Source organism: Suncus etruscus, chromosome 8 (genome assembly GCF_024139225.1).
Source record: "Suncus etruscus isolate mSunEtr1 chromosome 8, mSunEtr1.pri.cur, whole genome shotgun sequence".
Lineage (NCBI taxonomy): Eukaryota > Metazoa > Chordata > Mammalia > Eulipotyphla > Soricidae > Suncus > Suncus etruscus.
In genome coordinates, this window is record NC_064855.1 from 54,677,139 (window position 1) to 54,693,970 (window position 16,832).

A 16,832-nucleotide genomic window follows, 5' to 3' on the forward strand; every position below is an offset into this window, starting at 1 on the left:
TATGCTAAAATCAAATCAAAATATATTAAAGACATAGATATTAGACCTGAAACTATAAGATATATATATATAAAGGAAAAATACTCCATGACATTGAGACTAAAGGTATCTTCAAGGAAGAAACACCACTGTCCAAACAAGTAGAAACAGAGATAAACAAGTTGGACTACATTAAACTGAAAAACATGCACACCTCAAAAGAAAGTGACTAGGATACAAAGGTCACCCACAGAATGGGAGAAACTATTCTTCCAATTCCCATCAGACAAGTAGCTAATATACAACTTATTTTAAAATTTAACAATAAAAACATCTAACCCCATCAAAAATAGGGAAAAAAATTAACAGATGTCCTCAAAGAAGAACTATATGGCCAAAGGCACATGAAAAACTTGACACATACTAATCGTCAGGGAGATGCAAATCAAGACAACAATGAGTTATCATCTCATGCCTCAGAGACTGTAATATATCACAAAGAATAAGAAAAACCAGAGGTGATCTTGATATTTGCAAAATGAACTCTTTTTTACTGCTAGTTAGAATGTCATATAAACTATCCTTTATGAAAACAATATGGATTTTCATCAAAATATTGGAAATTGACATGCCATATTATCCAACAATACCTCTCCTAGGGGCATACCCCAGGAACACAAAAATACAATACAAAAATACCCTCTGTACTATTATGTTCACTGAAGCTCTGTTTACAATAGAAACACCTGAGAAACACCCAGGTGCCTGAAAACAGATGAGTGGCAAAAGAAAGTCGTACATATATGAAATGGAATACTACATAGATGATAGGAAAAATAAAGTCATGAAATTTGCCTATTTATGGATGGACATGGAGACTCTTAGCTCAGTGAAACAAGTCAAAGTGAGAAAGATTGACATAGAATAGTCTCATTCATCTGCGAATTTAATAAAAAATAAAAGACTCTATAGTAATTATACCCAAAAACAATAGAGATAGAGCCAAAAGTTTGTAATAAATCTTAAGAGTGGTGAGTAGAGTTCGAGAAATATCTACTCTACAACTACCATGACAATAATTGTATGATAGTGAGAGAGAGAAGTAGAACTCCTTTTCTGAAGTAAAGCAGTGAATGTGGGGTAAGAGAGAAAAGTGGAACATTGATAGTGGGAAAGTTGCTTTGGTGAAGGGGGGGGTACTGTTCATTTTTTAGTGAATTTCAACTATAAACATGTCTTTAACCACAGTGCTTAAAGAAAATTTAATTATGAAAGTTGTAAATTATTTACAAAAATATTTAAAAAAATAATTACTCAGAAACAATTTTTAAAAACTTGGAAACTGTCAAAGCATCTATCATATGTGAGCATAATAAATTATTTATTCATACAATATTATAAGAAAAAGAAATGAACAACTGATGAATATGAAGACAAGGATAAATCTCACAAATTGAGTTGTAGCCTCTCACAAAAGCTAATCTATACCAAATTAATATCATTACTTTATTTTACTAAAATAAAAGACTATTATACTTCATGCTATAAATTCTTTTTGGTTGAATGAATTTATTCAATTGATTCATTAGAACTTGGTACATGTTTCAATCTTATTCAAATACAGTACTCTAAAACAATCCAATTCATAAAAATATATCATAAATGTTTATTACTTCATTTGCCAAATTAGATCATACTATTGGTTCCACTCCCCATACATCAGTGCCTCAGGTTTATAAAATCATTTTTTACAAAATCTGATTTTGTACACTTTTCTCTGTATTCTGGTAATTGTTCTGGTCTAGAGACAATCATATATAAGAGATGCTCAAGTTGTATAAATCTCACTATCTACACACTGCATTGTAAATAATAAATTATTTTTTCCCAAACATTCTTGATGAGATGATTTTACCTCATGAATAGGAAAATAACAAAAATGCATATGTCTTGCTGTTAATGTTATGCCATCTGTTCCAAAGAATAAAAATTTCTCTTTCTTCTTCCTCTTCCAGGTTTTTTTCCTTTTATTTAGACAACATTGTTACGGGGTTCAAGAGTTTAATTTTTACAAAGTACACCATACTTTAAGCATAAACATTTTCCATCACCAAAGTACTTAGTATCCCTCCCACACTCCCCCATGTTTACCTTTGGGGAAAGCATTTTACTTTCCCATTTCTTTCCCCCATATTCTTTATCTCTCCTCTCTGCTCTCTCTCTCTCTTTTATTCCCTTTTATACTCTGTTTTGTTAATGAAGGGGGGTACAGTGCACATCACGTAATCTAGCTGCATTACTACACTAATTTTTATAATTATTTTACTTAAGCATGGTGGTTAAAATTGTACATGATTGAATTTCTGTCATAAAAATGTACACTACCCTTCACCAATGCATTTTTCCCACCATCTATTCTCCATTTTTCCCTCCTACCCACCCAATACTGCCTCACTCTAACTATATTTCACTCTCTGACTCTCTGTCTCTCAGTTTCTGTCTCTCTCTCTCCTTTATTTCCTTTTATGCACTGTGGTTTGCAGTATTGTTAAAGAAGGGATACAAGGCATATCACTTTATACCCTGTAGCACCCATTTCTTATCCAGAGTGATAAGATCCAATGATCATTGTCATAGTAAACCCTTCTCAACTCTAACTTCACTCATAGCTATTTGTGGCACACTTCCCACCATAAACTGGTCCTCCTGGCTCTCATTTCTATTGTCTCTGAATATTATTACTATACTATCTTTTTTTCCTATGTTCCACAAATAAGTGAGATTATTCCATGTCTATCTATCCTTCTTCTTATGACTTATTTCACTCAGCATCTTCACAGAATATTCTAACAGCTTCATAGAATTCTATTGTATAGATTTTTCCTTATCCACTCATTTGTTCAGGGGCATTTGGGTTGTTTTCAAATACAAGCTGTAATGAACATAGGAGTGCAGAGGGTTTTTCTGTATTGTTTTTCTGTTCCTAGATTATATCTCTAGAATGGTATTTCTGGATCATATGGGAATCTCCTTTTCTAGTTTTTTAGGACTTTTCATGCTGATTTAAAAAAAAAAAGTCCCTTCATCCCTGCATATGCACTAATACTGATTGTTCTTGTTCTTTGTGATAATTGCCAATATATGTGTTGTGAGATAATATCTCATTGTTTGTTGGGTTACACCTTATTTTACCTAAAAAAAAGTTCATTCATGGTTTCTTTGTATCTGTTTGTTTACAGCTTAGTTTCACCCAAAATAAAGATGGTCTTATATGTAAACCTGGGCAAAAGGCTCAGGATGCTGCCCCACCTTGGGGTGGTCTCCATAATCAATAAAAACGGTAGTTCTGGCATGCAGTTTGCACTCCATACTAGGTAGGAGACAGCCAGACTAAAAGTTTTACCCTCAGCCTGTTTTAGATTATTTCTTGTGCAACACTGATTCATACTTGTTCACCTGTGTTTGGAGATATGGCACATGTGTGATTTTACAATTATTGTTTTTATTTGCATATCCCTGATGATTAGTGATGTGGAACATTTTTTTCATGTTCCTTTTGCCCATATGTATTTCTTCTTTGAGCAAATGTCTGTTTATTTCTTCTCCCCATTAATGGATGTGGTTAGATGGATTTTTTCTTGATTATTTCTACCTGTGCCTTAGATTTAACTCCTTATCATATGAGTATTGGGTGAAAAGCATTACCCATTCCAGGGGTGGTCTTTGTATCTTAGTCACCATTACTTTTGATGTTCAGAATCTTCTCAGTTTAATATAGTTCAATTGGTTTATCTTTGCTTCCATTTGCTTGGCTTTTGTCTTTCCACCTTCAAGATGCCCTTAGATTCAATATCATGAATTGTTTGACCTACATTTTCCTCTAAGAAACTTATGGTTTTCAGTTCTATTATCAAGACATTTAATCCATTACTTTACCTTATAAGTTGTGTTAAACAGAGATATGAGTTTGCTTTATTGCAAGTAGCTAGCCAATTTTCTCAACACCACTGATTAAAGATTTCCTTGCTTCACTCTTTATTACATGCCAGTTTATTGACAATTTTCCATTAATTCTTTAATTGGTAGTAGACCCTCGGGTCCTTCTTAGAATATCCAAGTCTATTCCATTTATCTGAAAATCTGTCTTTTTTCAGCATCATAATATATATATAGATATGTCTTTGTATAGTTACAAATTAATTTTATTTAGTGTTGGAGTGATAGTACAGTGGGTACGGTGCTTACCTTGTATATGGCCAACCCAGGTTCAATTCTCAGCATCCCGTATGTTACTCTGAGCCCATTAGGAGTGATCTCTTGTACAGAACCAGAAGTAAACCTAGAGCACAGCAAAGTAGAGCCCAAAAATGCACTTATCCGAGAAAGCCAAATTATCATAAAAGTATTTCATAATGATGAAAGAAGCAGTTATCCAAGTAAACATAATAATGCTTAATGTGTATACATCTGAAAACAAAGTATCAAAATATATGAAGCAAAAACTGATAGAACTTCAAAAAGAAAAGCAATGAATTCTCTCTTATAATTGGAGATGACAACACCCATCTATAAGTAATTGACATATCCAGCTGTTAGCGACTCAGTCAACAAATAGTAAAACTGAACAGTACCATTAATCAACTGAATCTGCTTGACATTTATAGAATACTTTGTCAAATGACAGCAGAATACACATTCTTCTCAAGCATGGCTTAATCAGCAATGTAACAGTGTTTCAAGCCATAAAACACAGCTTGACAAATTAAAAATAAAACATAAATCACACAAAGTGTGAACACAGGATAGGAATAATTTTGTGGAATAGAGAATCCTGATGTTGACCAACATTTGGTTTTATGAACACAGAAACTTTCATAAACATATTGTTTAGAGCTTCCACTGAAAGAGATAAAAATGAAAGAATCCAGATGAGTGAGAAAGAGAAATAGAGAGTTTGCGACAAAATTCCCCTGTAATCTCTTAGAAATGTCATTAAGATGCAGAAAGATGTACATGCTTCATGTAGAAAGAACTTTACACTTTAGGAGCAAGGGACTGTATGCTTGAATTATCTTACTTTAAATAAATGAGCAAGTAATGCAGATTTTACTGAAAATGCTTGGCTTTTTTGGTGGTAATTGTTTTGTTCAAACCATGGGGTAGAAAATAGGGTGTTCCCTCAATGTGAATATGCTTGCCATTAATTACACTCTAAATAGATTGTTTTCCTAAAGGTAATGATTAAGGAAGAGATTATTGGGATGAAAGGAAGAAAAACAACTTTAATTTCATACTGTTTTCTAATTAAATATTTAATTAAAGGTAGAAATAGATGGCAGATATTCCTATTTGTGGCAGGTACTTCAGATTCTAAGGGGAATCAAAGCAATAGTTAGAAACTTTATGACATTTTTGGCTCTTCTGAAGTGGTCATTATTATTATTATTATTATTATTAATTCTCAATCTTCTCTGACTTGGCCAAATCATATTTACACTTTTTTTTCTTCAGTGCTTATAAATCTCTTTTCTCTAATAAGCTCCTCCTAAACCACAGTGTAATTTGAATGCCTGTTTAATTCTTAAGGCTATTATATTTTTTTAGAAAAAATAAAAAAACATATAAGAGTAATAAATAAAAATAAGGAATGCTCTTCAAGCCCATATTATCCCTTGAACATTTCTAACTTGTCTCTTTTTTGTATTTTTGTTTGCTTATTTTTACCCTGAAGAAGTGTGTGGACCCTCTCAAACATGTTCTTTTCCAGGCCTGAGCAATAGCACAGCAGTAGGGCATTTGCCTTGCACTTGACCTAACCAGGGAAGGACCAGGATTTGATCCTCAACATCCATAATGTCCCCAGAGACAGCCAGGTGTGACTTACTCCTGCAAAGAAGGGAGTAACCCCTAAATACTGCCAGTGCTCACCCCCAGAGATGGCCAGGTGTGACTTACTCCTGCAAAGAAGGGAGTAACCCCTAAATACTGCCAGTGCTCACCCCCCACGCTCTCCCCAAAAATAAAACCATTGTCAGGGCCAGAATGTTTGTGGAATCAGTAGGGCGTTTGCCTTGCATGCCCTAAACTAGGACAGAGAGTGCATAGGCAAAAGTAACCCCCTAGCATCACCGGGTGTGGCATAAATGCAAAAAGAAAAAAAAAAGAAAAAAAAAGAAAGAAACCTTGTCGTCCCTTCACATCTCTCTAAATAAGTTTTAATACCAAAAAGCTTCTAGAAACAATAGACTTATATATAGCAAGGCTACAAAATTAACACACAAAAATCAATGGCCTTTCTATACACCAATAGTAATAAGGAAGAAATGGACATTACAAAAACAACCCCATTCACAATAGTGCCACACAAACTCAAATATCTTGGAATGAACTTGACTAAAAATGTGAAGGAACTATACAAACTATAAAACTCTGCTCCAAGAAATAAAAGAGGACACACGGAAATGGAAACGCATACCCTGCTCATGGATTGGCAGGATTAATATCATCAAAATGGCAATACTCCACAAGGCATTATACAGATTTAATGCTATCCCTCTAAAGATACCCATGACATTCTTCAAAGAAGTGGATCAGGCACTCTTGAAATTCATTTGGAACAATAAACATTCTAGAATAGCTAAAGCAATCATTGGGAAAAAGAATATGGGAAGAGTTACTTTCCCCAACTTTAAACATTACTACAAAGCAATAGTTATCAAAACAGCATGGTATTGGAATAAGGACAGGCCCTCAGATCAGTGGAATAGGCTTGAATATTCAGACAAAGTTCCCCAGATATACAATCACCTAATTTTTGATAAAGGAGCAGGAAATCCTAAATGGAGCAGGGAAAGCCTCTTCACAAGTGGTGTTGGCACAACTGGCTAGCCACTTGCAAAAAATTGTACTTAGACCGCCAGCTAACATCATGTATGAACATAAAATCCAAATGGATTAAAGACCTCGATATCAGACCCAAAACCATAAGATACATAGAACAACACATAGGCAAAACACTCCAGGACATTGAGACTACAGGCATCTTCAAGGAGGAAACTGCACTCTCCAAGCAAGTGAAAGCAGAGATTAACAGATGGGAATATATTAAGCTGAGAAGCTTCTGCACCTCAAAGGAAATAGTGCCCAGGATACAAGAAGTCCACCCACTGAGTGGGAAAAACTATTCACACCAATACCCATCAGATAAGGGGCTAATCTCCAAAATATACAAGGCACTGACAGAAATTTACAAGAAAAAAACATCTAATCCCATCAAAAAATGGGAGAGAGAAATGAACAGACACTTTGACAAAGAAGAAATACAAATGCCAAAAGATACATAAAAAAATGCTCACATCACTAATCATCAGGGAGATGCAAATCAAAACAACAATGAGATACCAACTCACAGAGAATAGCACACATCACAAAGAATGAAGAATAAACAGTGTGTGGCAGGAATGTGGAGAGAAAGGAACTCTTATCCGACTGCTGGTGGGGAATGCCGTCTAGTTCAACCTTTATGGAAAGCGATATGGAGATTCCTCCAAAAACTGGAAATCGAGCTCCCATACGATCCAGCTATACCACTCCTAGGAATATACCCTAGGAAACACAAAAATACAATACAAAAAACCCCTTCCTTACACCTATATTCATTGCAGCTCTATTTACCATAGCAAGACTCTGGAAACAACCAAGATGCCCTTCAACAGACGAATGGCTAAGTGCAATCTGGTGGTACATTTACACAATAGGAATTTTATGCAGCTGTCAGGGAGAGATGAAGTCATGAAATTTTCCTATACATGGATGTACACGGAATCTATTAGCTGAGTGAAATAAGTCAGAGAGAGAAAAATGCAGAATGGTCCTCACTCATCTATAGGTTTTAAGAAAAATGAAAGACATTCTTGCAATAATAAATTTCAGACACAAAAGAGAAAAGAGCTGGAAGATCCAGCTCACCTCAGGAAGCTCACCACAAAGAGTGATGAGTTTAGTTAGAGAAATAACTACATTTTGAACTGTCCTAATAATGAGGGAAATGGAGAGCCTGTTTAGAGTACAGGTGGGGGTCGGGGTGGGGAGGAGGGAGATTTGGGACATTGGTGATGGGAATGTTGCACTGGTGGTGGGTTGGTGTTCTTTACATGACTGAAACACAAAACACAATCTAGTATGTAATCAAAGTGTTGAAATAAAAAAAAAAGTTTTTTGCTTTACCAAAATAAAATTATATTTATTAATAATGTCTTTATTTAAATACCTTGATTACAAACATGATTATAATTGGGTTTTGGTCATAAAAAGTACACCCCCCTTCACCACTGCAACATTCCCATCACACTTCTAGGAATATACCCTAGGAACACAAAAATACAATACAGAAACCCCTTCCTTACACCTATGTTTATTGCAGCACTATTCACCATAGCCAGACTCTGGAAACAACCAAGATGCCCTTAAAAAGATGAATGGCTAAAGAAACTGTAGTATATATACACAATGAAATATTATGCAACCATCAGGAGAGATGAAGTCATGAAATTTTCCTATACATGGATGTACATGGAATCTATCATGCTCAGTGAAATAAGTCAGAAGGAGAGACAGACGCAGATTGGTCTCACTTATGTATGGGTTTTAAGAAGAATGAAAGACATTCTTGCAATAATTTTCAGAGGCAAAAGAGAGGAGGGGCTGGAAGTTACAGCTCACTATATGAACCTCACCACAAGAAGTGAGCAGAACTATTCTAACAATGAGTATGTATGAGGGAACTAGAAAGCCTGCCTAGAGTACAGACAAGGGTGTGTTGGGGAGGAGGGAGTATTTGGGACATTGGGTGATGGGAATGTTGCACTGGTGATGGGGGGATGTCCTCTTACATGACTGTAAACCCAACAACAATCATGTTTATAATCAAGGTATTTAAATAAAATATTATTTAAAAAAAGCAAATGTCCTCAATCTCCCTCCCCCACCTGATACTAGAAAGAATTCTCCTTCTCTCAGTAACATTTTAACCATAAATATCAGTGTAGATATTTCTCTAAATGTACTAACACCCTTAGTGGTAAGCTTCATACTGAAAGCTGGTCCTTCTGGCCCTCATCTCTGGGCATTATTACAATATTGTCTTTTATTTTTCTTAAAATCATAGATGAGTTAAACTTTTCTGTGTCTCTCTCTCCCTCTGACATATTTCGCACAGCACAGTATTTTCCATGTACATCTACATACAGAAAAATTTCATGGCTTCATTTATTTTTATGCCTGCATAATATTCCATAGTATATATGTACTACAGTTTCTTTATCTATTCATTTGTTGAAGGGCATCTTGCTTATATCCAGAGTCTGGCTATTGTAAATAGTCGTTCAATGAATATATAGTGTGAGGAAGACATTTTTATATTGCATTTTTGTATTCCTAGGGAATATCCCTAGGAGTGGTATAGCTCTATGATATAGGAGCTCAATCCTGCTCTGAAATCTGCTGCTATTTAGTCTGATATTTGGGCTCCTAGCTTACCTCCCAATTTTATTTTACTTTGTTAATTATAATAGTACTTTAACATAAATATAATAGGATTTTTATAATAATGAATGTAATTATAACAAAAAATAATCCTAATTCATAATAGGATTTTAGTAGTACAAGGTTTCCACTTTAACTTCCATTGCCAAGTGCTCCCATCCCTCCATCAATAACATTAGGTTCTCTAAAAATCTCTGTCCTAAGTCCTTGAAAGACATTTTAACTCTATTGTAATTTGAATCCCATGCTTACAGTTGTGTTAGATTTAGTAGTTAATATATAGTTAGCTAGCTAGCTAAATAAATACTTAATAGGATAGAGCAGTACTTTAATTCTACATCAGGGGTCTCAAACTCAATTTACCAGGGGCCGCAGGAGGCAAAGCGGGGTGAGACAGGGTCGCATAAGGAATTTCGCTTACCGAGATATTCGCAATAAAAAAATCGCATTAAACATTCGCATACCTCGAATGGAAACTGCTCGGAGTATGCGAATGTTTAATGCGATTTTTATTGTGATTTTTCAGTAAGCGAATAATCGCGAATACTGTGATATTTGAAGGCCGGCAGCGGGCCATAAAATGTTGTATTGGAAGGGCCGCAAACGGCCCACGACTGCGAGGTTGAGAGCCCTGTATCAAAGAGTGGCCTAAGGCTCTGGACCCATGTCCCTATATTACTTCAGATCTCCTTCCTTGCTTGACCTTTCCGTTTCTCTACTTCCCTTGCTGTTTTTGTTTCTGTAATACAGAGATAGTCATTCTTTCAACTTTGCTACTTACCATTAGCTAGATATGACTAAATTCCATAAAATACATGTAGCAAAATAAAGGCAAAACACTCTAGGGTTATAGGATCTCAATATATGTCCAATGATATGATTCCAATAGCAAAGACAACAGAAACAAAAATAAATAAATTAAATAAATAGGACTATATGAAAGTTAGGTGTGGTTTAAAATTAAAATATATCTTACTGACTAGGATAAAACATTTACTCATAATATATATCAGATAGTTAATAACCCAAAATATGGGGCCAGAGCAATAACACAGCTGATCCAGGATGGACCTCAGTTTGATCCCAGGATTCCCATATGATCCCCCAAGCCAGGAGCGATTTCTGAGCACATAGCCAAGAGTAACCCCTGAATATCACTGGGTGTGGCCCAGAAGAAACAACAACAATAACAACAAATCCAAAATATACAAAACTTTCAAAAGATTAACATCAATAAATCAAATAAGCACATTGAGATATGGAGAGGTGCCGGAGAGAGAGCACAGCGATAGGACGTTTGTCTTGTACACAGCCAATTCAGGACAGACAGTGTTTAGAATCCCAGCATCTCATATGGTTCCACCAAGCCTGCCACCAGCGATTTCTGAATGCAGAGCCAAGAGTAACCCTTGAGCACTAGGTGTGACCCAAAAACCAAAAACAAACAAAAACCTAAATTAAACAAAACATTCATAAATCAACATCAATAAATCAAAATAAACACATTAAGAAATGAAGAGAGGGGAGCTAGAGGATTATCACAGAGGATAGCACACTTGCCTTGCATGTGGCTGATCCAGGTTTTACTACTGGTCAAACATCTTATCCCCAACCCTTCCAGAAGAGATTTATGAGTTTAGACCCAGGAGTAACCCTGAGTGCCTCCAGCTGTGGGCTCCAAAACTAAAAAATAAAAAACTCAGGTTATATAATGAATAGATACCTCTTTGAAGAAGACTGATGACCAATAGGCAGGCACCTGTAAAAGTGTTCATCTTCACTTATTATAATATAGATTAAAACAGCAGAGAAGATATCTGATACTAGTGGCAATGGTGTATATCAAAAAGGATAACAACAACCTGTGATATTGGGATTGTGAAAAAGAAAGGAGATAAAAACATCATAAAGGAAAATGAAGGGCACTTAATGAACAAAGATAGGAAGCTCCCAATGTAGGAATTCCAGAATGGAAACAAAATGGGAAAGGAAAAAAACAAGTAGTGAGGGAGATAATTGCAGAGAAACTTCCCCATCTTTGGGAAAGATGTTTCTCTACAAATTCAAGAGGAAAAAAGGAGTGCTAAACAAAATAGACAAGAATAGAACAATACCAAAACATTTTGGTATCCAAATGGCAAAAATTAAAAAGAGAGATGACTCGTTAAAGCAGTAAGGGAGAAAAAAATAACCTCAAGTATAAAGGAAACATAAGAATCAAACCAAATTTTACATTTGAAAAAATCTGGACAAGAAAAGAGTGGAATGACATATTCAAACTACTGAATGAAACTTTGAAACCTAGAGTCCACTACCTAGCAAAACTCATTTGCAAGGGAGGAAGAGTTAAAACATGCTCAGATAAAAAAGAACTCTCAATATTTGCCCTAACCAAACAACCCTAAATGAGCTACTCGAAGAACAATTACACAAACCAAATCCCCAATTCTAACAACTCTACACAACATAATATAACATAATAAATATAATATAATATATAATATAATATAATATAATTATAATATAAATATAATATAATATAATATAATATAATATAATATAATATAATATAATATAATATCTATATATAATATAATTATAATATAATATAATATAATATAAGTAATATAATATAAATGGTACAACTGCCCTTTCCTGCCAATAGTTTCCTTAAATGTCAATGGATTAGGCTTCCGTAGATCAAACATTGACCATTCACCCCTGAACCTTTGATACCATCTATGGAAACAACTACGGTTTTCTACACCATCACCAGGAATTGAATTTTATTAGGGAAGGCCCTTCTATTGCCCTGGTATTGACTTTTTCCAGAGGGGGTTATTATGACAACCTGCTTTAAGAGTAGGGTTCTTTGCAGTGCCATCTAATGGTGAGATAAACCAAAAGGCACTCCACATCACCCTGACTATGATGTAGAATATGTACAGAAACTATAGAAACCTGACGGTAAACAATGTGATTGTGAAGAGCTTTTTCTGACACCACAGATAAAGACTTTGGGGGTATGAACAACCTTGTATGCCTGGAGCCTGGAGTTGGTCTTTTGCCAGAATACTTCATAGAGTAAGGTTTCCCTGCTTTTAAACCAAAGGTTTTCCCTTTCTATTTCTCCCATACTTTTGTGTGCCTATGCAAACAACAACTGCTTTACACACATCTTTTTTATTATTTTTTATCTTAAAAAAAGAGCTCACCTACCTTCTGTTTTTGTATTAGTGGCTTTATTGGAAATACAATAATTTTCACAACTATACTTTTTACTGAACTTTTTCTTCTTTCTTTTTTCTTCTCTTCCATTTTATTTTTTTTTAGGTGTCCCTTTTATTTTCTTTCTACTTTTTTAATAACTTTGCTTTCTGTCCCTTGAAACAGTGTTATGATTAGTTATGTCAACTATGCAATATATTTTCTTTAAATAAAAATATTTTTAAAAAAACATTCATTGGAAAAGATATATGCATACATTAAGACAATAGCCAAGTTAAGGAAACAACCCAGATGTCCAGGAAAAGACTACTGCATAATGAAATTGGGATACCACTGACAGAATTGAATACTATGTTCCCATTCTTTCTTTTAAGGCCCAATACTCAGGAATTTTTTCTCCTTTTATTTTACTTTTTTCTCAGATGTAATAACTATGGTGGTTCTATCCTTACCCTCCAAAGTAATTTCCATCATCCAAAACTAATTTGTAACATGGCTATAATTTATGTCGGAGTGATAATTTAAAAGTAGATTTGTGTCCCTTCAACTACTCCTCCAAGTACAAGAACAAAAGGGAAATATGACACACACACACACACACACACACACAACACACACACACACACAACACACAGATTAATGAAAGAGAAAGCCAAAATTTGTACTCAGTGGGGCCGGCAGGAAATAGCATGGAGGTAAGGCATTTGCCTTGCGTGCAGAAGGTCGGTGGTTAAAATCCGGCATCCCATATGGTCTGCCGGGAACAATTTCTGAGCGTAGAGCAAGGAGTAACCCCTGAGTGCTGCTGGGTGTGACCCCCCAAAAATATTTGTACTCAATACATCAAATATTATTTTGGTTTAGTTTTGCTACTTGGCTTTATACTAATAATCCTAGTTTTTTATTCTTCCATCATATGACTGATTGAATATCATGACTATATAATTGTTTTCTGAATGCTCTAAATTCCATTGTCCATGTAGAAGGACCTACAGTCTAGTGAAGCTGAAATTTAAAACAGCAGTTCTCCAGTGTTCCTTCCACTTGGAAGAGGGGACATAGACAAAAGATAATTGCTACAACCACAGGCTTTTATTTTCTCAATTTATTTTTATTTTCTTAAGTAAATAAAGTTGTCTCTAGAAGCAATTTGAGCCATTCAAAGCACTTTAGTGTTACCAAGTGGCATTTTATGCACTTAGTGGCAAAATCCATGAGATTATGAGATTAGTATTTTTGTTTCCTTCTTGTTTTTCATTTAAAAATATTTTTTTCTTTTGTCCTATCATCATTACTAAATGCTCTTTACTGTCTTTATCTGTCTGTCTGTCTGTCTGTCTGTCTCTCTCATACACACACATACACACACATACACACACAATTTTTCAATTTTAACTCTCCCAAACTTCCTCTTTGTCTTTGTAAATATTGATTTCATTTTTCTTTTTCTCAAATATGTATCGCTTCAGTACCAGGCAAATGCCCTGTACTCTTGATAGAACCTATAAAATGGCCAAGATAAAAACTCACAAAGGAAGTAAAAATATACATAGCATAAAAAATAACATTTTACAAATTCAAATAAAATTAAAATTAAATTTAGTATAGAAAGAATACAAAGTGTTTTCCTCTATTCACTAGTAAGTCAACTAGAAACCATGACTTCAAAATTAAAATCTCCAAACATTTTACAAATTGTCATGTCAAAGGGAAAAGTTAAATTTGCTTAATTCAATAAAAAAAATGTGAATAAAACAATGTTGAGATAGAATTTATAATAAATAAATAAGTAAATTTAGTGAGTAAAATTGCCTCTTTGCTTTTCTTGTGACCTTGTGGAATTGTGGGAAAAAAAAGAAAGAAACACATTTAGAGGAACAAGAGTAAAATTAAGTTTAATTTGTACCCATGTAGGCTTAGCCAAGTCATTTCTAAAGACTGAACCAAAGGCCCAATGTTCATGTCATATGTACATAGGTGTTTTCCCAGGTTAGAGGAAGATATACACCTGTGGCAGAGAAAGGTAACAAATAGATTATACATGACAAGATGATGTAGCACACAAACTTATCAGAATGATTTAGTACACAGAATTGGTAAAAGCCTGGGAATCAAGTTTTCAGTGGTAATGAACAAAAAATAGGAGAGGAGCCAGACCTTATTTTACAAAGTCAGACCTTCCTTTATTAAAAATAATAGAAGCCTCCTAAATCAGGCAGATGAATCATGATGCTATTTGACAAACTAACAACCAGAAATATAGTGAATTTTTTTCAACTGATTTTGCATTTCGATAGGTAGAAATACCACCTTAGGTAGCAAAATGTTTAAGTAAATGAGTAAAACTTTTAAAAGAATAAGCACTCTTTTTGAAGTGCATAGATAAATGTTTAAAAACTTATTATTTTGAAAAGCTGACTTTATTTGGGGAGGGAGTTGGAATAAAACATAATACTTCCACACTTTAAAATTGTTGGTTGTAATGATGATAAATTACTCCTAAAAGCAAACTCCTTAATAACTGTGTTTGCAGTGGGTGTATTCCAAAGTATTTTTGAAATGATAATAGCAGCTGCTAGTTGTATTTTAAGTTGAGCTCTGACCCTCTTGTGAATCAGAGTCCAAAACTGGAAAATTTGGAAGAGGCAAATTTTTTGTTATTTATTTATTTATTTATTTATTTATTTATTTTTCTCCTGTGTGGTATACTGAACATTATAAACACCATCTCTCACCAATTCTCTCTCATCTCTGCTTTTAGGAGAGTATTTTAAATCTATTTATTAAATTTTCTCATATTTGCATATGAATAATCTTCAATAAGTAATATGAGATTTCAACATGTACGTTGATAACACTGCCCCTGTGTCTTTTTGCATTTATATTTAGTTTTAATTCTAGATACTACTTCCCATAACTTTAAAATTAGGAGAGTATGACATAACATAGAAAAATTGCATGGTACTAAAGTAATTATAATAATCATCATGTCATAATAATATATATTCTACTTAGTTTTCTCAACACCTAACCATTTCTCCTCCATTCTGGTTTCATAACGATGAAAATTTTCTGGTCTGACAATACCAATAATAAAGTTCCTTAATATTTGATGTAACGACCACTTCTTCATTGCCATTGGACTTGGCTTCTCTAAAATACTTGACCTTTAGTTACCCATGATTTATGCAATTTTAGATATGACTTAAAATAAAAGTCTATTATTTCTTTCCTTCACAATCCTTTAATCTTTTTAGTCATTTGTTAACTACTATTAAAAGTTGTTCCCTAAATATGTATAGTCCCTCAAAACAGTCTCTGTAGCTACACTTGTCCTTGTAAAGTCTTTGAGTGAAATCAATTGTCATGGTTTTAACTTTCTCCATAATTATGGTGCCTTAATATCTTTTCTATTTCTTTTTAACTATCCTCAAACCTACAACAAAGCATATGCTGGATAATTCAATACACGGATCTGTAAGTCCATGGCAACTTATTCAGAATATCACACTTCCCCTAAGATATATCTGTTATTCTATCACATTTTGTCTCTTTATTTTAATTAATACACAATATTTATCTGATAACAGTTTGGAGTCCAGCCTAATTGTTTTATTCCTCATCTGTCTTATATAGTATTTAAACAATTTCATAAATAAATTTTTTTCCAAAACTGTAAAATATCTCTTGATTTTCTCTACACTACTAATCTCCTAAATTAAAATATTTCATTACTTTTCATGCTATCTTTCTCAGTGTAAGTCTTTATAAAGATCATATTGCTTCCTGATTTGTCATAAGTATCTAACATTTGCATTTTCTAAATGTGACTTTGTGTCTCTAGCTTTACCTTTTATACTGATGACTATATTATTAAATGATACTTTATTTCTATTCAACACCTAGTGAAACTTTCATTACACACATTTGTTATATTAGCACAACCATTGAATTTCTCATTTAAAGTACTTTTTGTTTGTTTGTTTTTGGGTCACACCCAGCAGCACTCAGGGGTTACTCTTGGCCTCTATGCTCAGAAATCGCTCCTAGCAGGCTCGGGAGACTATATGGGATATCGGATT